We start from the raw sequence: 6,280 nt of genomic DNA, 5'->3' as shown, positions 1-6,280 counted from the left end.
TTATCGCAAAATAAACACTGATTGGGTGATTCAACAACACACAGCAGGGTTTATTTTGGGATAATGACCAGCTTACTGTATGTTATCTTGCTTATAGAGCTTTTAGGTTTGTGGTTCTAAAACCTGAAAGAGGTTGGCTTCCCTCTGGAGTTTCCTATGGTTTATGAGTAAAATGAGATCTGTGGTTATCTTTTTCAGGTTTTGTTCTGCAACATAAATGCTACACTTCCATAGATAAATGAAACATAAATGAAAAAAATAGCTCAGCTTAAGAGCGACGAGGCCATTTAATGTGTGAGACTTCCGGTTTTATTAACTTCGTTATTTTGCCTGTACAAAAACAGTCCGTTATGCTTCTTGATATTACAAAATGTTATTATTGTACTGTGTTACCATAATCATAAACATAAAGGCTTGTGGGACAAACAGTTTGATTGTTTATACTGCACTTTATTCTTAGTTATTTACCTATAGTGGCTAATGAACCGGAAGTCTCGCACATTCAAAGAAAATGGCTTGGGTGCAAAATAGAATACTAGCATAACTTTTTGTTTGTTTGTTTGTTTTATATAGGCCTATCTTTATATGCACTAAATAGTATGAATAGTCTAGGCCTAGTATGCCATTTCCCATTCAGCCATAGTGAACTTTTTGTTTGGCATAGTGATTATTCCCTGATTAATCAACAGGCAGGGTCCAAACTTTTAGCCTATAACACAGGACGTCATACAGACATGCTCTTTCATCCCTTTCCTCCCTAAATCTTTGTGCTTTAATGAAGCATAATTTCGCAATGTCTTGCACGACACATTGTTGTTTTGCTACAGCAAAAGCAACACAACAACCGAGGCACGCGACGTGCTCTTGCTCTATTTGCAATGCTGAATATTGCATGTCGAAAGCGCACAATGTGTTGCGCATAATACACGACCCAACTTGGATAAACACAGCGTTCAAATTCTCATCTCTCACATCAAAGCATGAATTTATTCTAAAAGGCAGCAAATATGAACTCCTCTCTCCCTAATGATCTCTATCTCTCTCTCTCTCCCTCTCTCTCTCTCTCTGGAGTCGTGGACAGATGCTTGTACATAATTACGTTGTCAGTGCTCGTTATTTGGAAGAGGAAAGCTGTACTGACAGTTTCTGGGTCCATGTGTTTTTTTTTTCTTTTCCTTTTTTGTCTTTTTTTGTCCTTGCTGTTGACTCAATTTTGACAGCATAATGCCGACAGAAATATCATTGATTATTCAAAAGATCTATAGACCTCGCGTCCATTATGTGCAGTACAGCAGGTCTTCTATTCATCTGCGCACTTTCTTGCAGTATACACGCCGTATTTGGATTAAAGTCACAAAAAAAGAGGAGGAGGAAGACGAGGGTTATAGATTGAGAAGGAGAAGCAGCAGGCTGATTACGAGGTGTCAAAATTGCCAGGAGCAAAAAGGTGAAAGCAATCAGGGGTGAGAAGAGTGCAGCATTCGTGAGGGGCAACTAATTATCCAATTCATTTGTGGAGAGCAGCATTTGAGGCTGAACGCTGACAGATTGGTGCGGAGGAGAGGGGAGGTGTTAGAACAATGGAACCCGGCTCACCCTCATTATTGCCGCATGCTAATCAGACGCGCCGCGCAGTTCAGCGAAGAACAGCGACTCACCAGCTTCATTCCAACGCGAGGAAAACCGATGGAGAGAGAGAGAGAGAGAGAGAGACCTGGTGGTGGCTCAAGTTCCACCAAATGCGTGAACGAGCCAAAAGGTTCCTTCAAGTAAAAGGATTGCATTGCTTGAATACTATAATTTAAAATATCTCTCAATTAAAGAATCTGTACATGATAATAATAAAACCTATATATATATATATATATATATATATATATATATGTGTGTGTGTGTGTGTGTGTGTTAACTGGTTTTATCTTATAGGTCGAAAAAATATTTAATATGAATAAATCAACCTACACCTTAAGGTTATCTATCTATCTATCTATCTATCTATCTATCTATCTATCTATCTATCTATCTATCTATCTATCTATCTATCTATCTATCTATCTATCTATCTATCTATCTATCTATCTATCTATCTATCTATCTATCTATCTATCTATCTATCTATCTATCTATCTATCTATCTATCTATCTATCTATCTATCTATCTATCTATCTATCTATCTATCTATCTCTGCCGATACGTAGGCTATAGGCTTGTCTTATAGGCTATATTTTATATTAATGAAATAAACTATGAAGTCATGTTGGAAATGTAGAGCATTCTAACTTAATTTCGATGTTATTACCGTTAAACACAGAAATGGGTACACGGATAATGACATTAAATTAGCATCATTTAAAACATCTGTTGCTGTTTCATTTGAGTCTAATCTTTCCTTAATTAATGTTTCCTTGTGTCCTATAGCAGCAGAACATTTTTTTAGCCCTAGACCACATAGATACTAGGCCTACTAATAATAAAAACTATTATTATTATGAGAATACTACAGAATTATTCTACATTTATTCGCTTTCTCTTCACATTCTTTCTATTTTCTCTAAGAAATAATTCTAAGAAATCTATTTCATTTATTAAAAATGTATCAACCCAAACTGTGTAAAAACCAACATTTCTCTAAAATACTAAAATGTTTAATATGCAACCGTAAATTACAAACCAGATTATAGACCTGTCTAGATTTACTCGTTTCGTTCACAGAATAAACTAGCCAACTGTTAACGTTTAATTGAGTCACTGCACGACTTTAATTGCATCATTGCGACATCAAAACGTTTACAGTAGCAGGAAAAATCTTCCTGCATCGAAATCGTTATGACATGACAGAGAGGATTTATTGAATTTATTCGTTCGGCTTCTATGATGTTAATATCAAAAATAGAATCTCTTCTTTTATTTTTTTAATTTAGTATCGTTCAAACAGATTGTGCGTAAAGAGTTGTATTAATTCCTCGAGCAGCCCTCGACAACCATAGAAAAATATAGTAGCTAAATAATAATAATAATAGGCATTTTAAAAATCAGAAACTCCCTTTCGTTTACACATTTCCCTATTAAAGAAAAATTATGCTTATCAACGTGATCTTGATTATTTCTTTTTGTACAGCCAAATAACCACAAGCTGAGTTTAACTATTGCCAAATAACAGTCTGGGAGAGGAGAGGGGGAAAGATGGAGGAATTAATATGTAGTGTTAATTAACAGGAAGTCAGAGGCAGTCTCAGCAGCACCACTGACAAAGTTTGATCAGAGGAAGTATATTCCCACAGTATTGTGCAGTGTTTATAATGTGATGTGCTCGGTGGAGGATTCAATCGCAGTGTCAATTTATGTTTGTTGTGAAATCTAGGGTCAGGTTTGACTGTCATTCTCATCACTTTTCCTTACATTTGGCATGTATTTTATTTATTTTCTCGGGATTTTTAGTTCTACAGCTATAAGATATTAGCATTTTTCTGTTTCCAAAAAAGGTCATTAGCTATATCTCAGATTTGCCATTTTTAAATACAATTGTATGGAGGAACCGTATCGGGTGGCCCAAAATAAAAGAACAGAATTTTTAAGTAAAAAATCTAGAGAACCCTTTTCCACTATAAAGTTCCATGGATGTTCTTCATGGAACTATATCTGCCAAAAAACAACGTATTTTTAAGAGTGTATCTATTTTGAGAATTCCATATTATTCGTAATTCGTTCATGCACCTGTGAGAAATCTGCATTGTAGAAGAGCCGATCTCAGCAGGTGTTGCGGGTCAGTTGGCCGATATTTTCTAGCCTCCCGATGCCTCGATGGCCATCTCTCCATATCGAAGCCGTGCAGACAATCAACAACTTCCTACATAAACACATGTGAATGCATGGGATGCAGACCAAATGTAAGGGCAAGAGAGGATAGGACCACCCCGCGGTTTACATGTTACCCAACAAGCAACGCGCCGGTCCCTCTCGGTTCAGGATGCGACGCGAGTCCTCCTCATGTCAGGCGAAATGTGTTGAAGCGAAAGGCTGCCTTCCGTAGGTCTCTGAGCAGTCCTGTCTGCTGTGTGTGTTTGTTTCGAGCCCCCCGATTCTGGAGCACGGATTTGGCAGTCACAGCAAGTGATGACAGAGGCATTGGTGAGATCGCACCCGGAACCCCAGAGGACGATACCGTTTCTGAGGAAGCAGCAGAAAGGAAGGCCTCTTAGACCGTCTCAGGCTTCGCTTCAAGCTGATTAAAGTCATGCGGTTTGATGCTTTAAAAAGAAACCTTCTAAAACCATGCCATGCATAGAAGCACCATTTTTGGATTTCCAAAACCCTTACATTTTCTTATCGTGAAGAACATTTTATCACCTAAAGAACAGTTTTCCATTGTATAGAACATTTTGTGCAAAAAGGTTCCATGGATTTTCCCATGCAGCCAACAAAAATATGTTCTCAGAACGTTTAAAAACGTTACATTTGAGCTATCAAAACATTATTTATGAATGTTCACAAACATTTTTGGTTATGTGAATGTTAAGGGAACATTACATTATCATGTTGCAAACATAGGAACGTTAGTTTAACAATAAACGGATAAAAAAATAAATAATTAAAGACCAGATAATTCTGGATTATTGTCTGTTACTGGAAGAACGTTTGTTTATAACATAAACAGAACCTTTTCAGAACATTTTGAATGTTTTATGAATGTTCTGAAACAATTAGGCTAGTAACCAAAATGGATTTGTGTAAAACTAAAATTTAGTTTCCTGACGTTTTTATATAACATTATTAATAACCAAATAATTCTGAACGGATGTCCTATTAATGTTACTGTTTGATTATAGGCTAAGTTTGAGAGAACCTTGTTAGAACATTCTGAGAACGTTCCCTGTTTACTGGGTTAAAGGTTCTTTATGTACTCACATATGCCAATAAGGAACCTTTATTTTTTATAGTGTTAGCTTGCGACGCCAAGGTGATGGGTTCGATTCTCAGTAGTTTTGCTCGCTGATCAAATGCATTGCAAGGCTCACTGCGATCCATCCATCCATCTCAAAAAATCTTTTTTTTTCATGTTAATTTATTCATAACACCATTGTGAGCTGAGATTGTGTGACACTGCTGACCTTTCGGAAGCAATAATCAAATAATGATGCACGGTGCAGCTCTGTTTCGTGTTGCATTCATATGTAGCCTATATGGCTTTTCCCTTTGCTTTCTAGGTGGTTAAAAGAGGAGGAGGAAGGGAAGGAAGAGATGCTATGCGCCGCAAGGGTTAAGGCAGCATGAGAGAATCCATTCTCGGCTTAATGACCTAGCCTAGCTGGGCGAGGACGTCAGGGAACACGCTCTTGACTTGTACCGAATTTGCCAATTAACACCTCGGATAACAGGCAGTCTCGGAACATCAGGCGCGTTGGGAGGAGAGGCTCACATGCACTTTGTTTTTCATTCTTGGCCTGCTTCCTATGGCTGGCATGCGTGCGTTTCAGCATCTTCAGGCCGCTCCAGTCATTCATGGCGCGTAGAACGCGAAGAACGCCGCGATCAGAATAGCAAAGATGGCTTGGAGAAACATGTTCGTTTTGTCCCTACAGCTGGAGGGATTTTTGGCTCCGGCTGCATCGAAGATATTCTTCGACTTGTTCTTCTTTTTTTCCCTTTCGTATTTCTCCGTTACCGATAGCGTTTGCTATTTTCACACTAGCCCATATGGCCGCTTGCAGCCTCAATTAGATCCACAACTCTGGTTTCCAAGACACTCTCTCTCTCTCATGCCTGGCTCCCTCTCCCTCTCTTTTGTTGCTCCTATTGAACAAATGAAGACTAACAGACTGATATCGTCTTGATCACAAAGTTAATTATTCAAAAATCTAGATCTTGACTCTGGTCTCCTTGGTTGAAGCACCCACTCCTCTCCAGCCTATTATTTTCTCACATGTTTATCAGACGCCTAAACAACACCTTGGGCAGGTGTGAATTTTCAGGCCCCCAGTGAAATTCTCACCGGGCTCCGTCACTGTTTTTCCTCCGAGTCCATTTACAGGTAGGAGAGAGAAAGAGAGGGAGAGAAGCACCGTTGCCAGGTCCTAATGACTGGAAGCCCATCTGAAACACCTTTTTCGGCCCGCGTCTTCACATCAAGCTTTGCGAAATTGAATAGCCCACGTGCACGCGACTGCGTCATTTCGCGATTCATTAGCAGCTATTCTAACGGAATGCGATCATCAAAGGAAAGATACATAATTGATAGAGGTTCACACCGCAGCCAAAGGTGATGCGATTTGTCTAACAGCG

The sequence above is a fragment of the Barbus barbus genome (assembly GCF_936440315.1).
Source record: "Barbus barbus genome assembly, chromosome: 10".
NCBI lineage: Eukaryota > Metazoa > Chordata > Actinopteri > Cypriniformes > Cyprinidae > Barbus > Barbus barbus.
Note: the sequence above shows the minus strand (reverse complement) of the source record.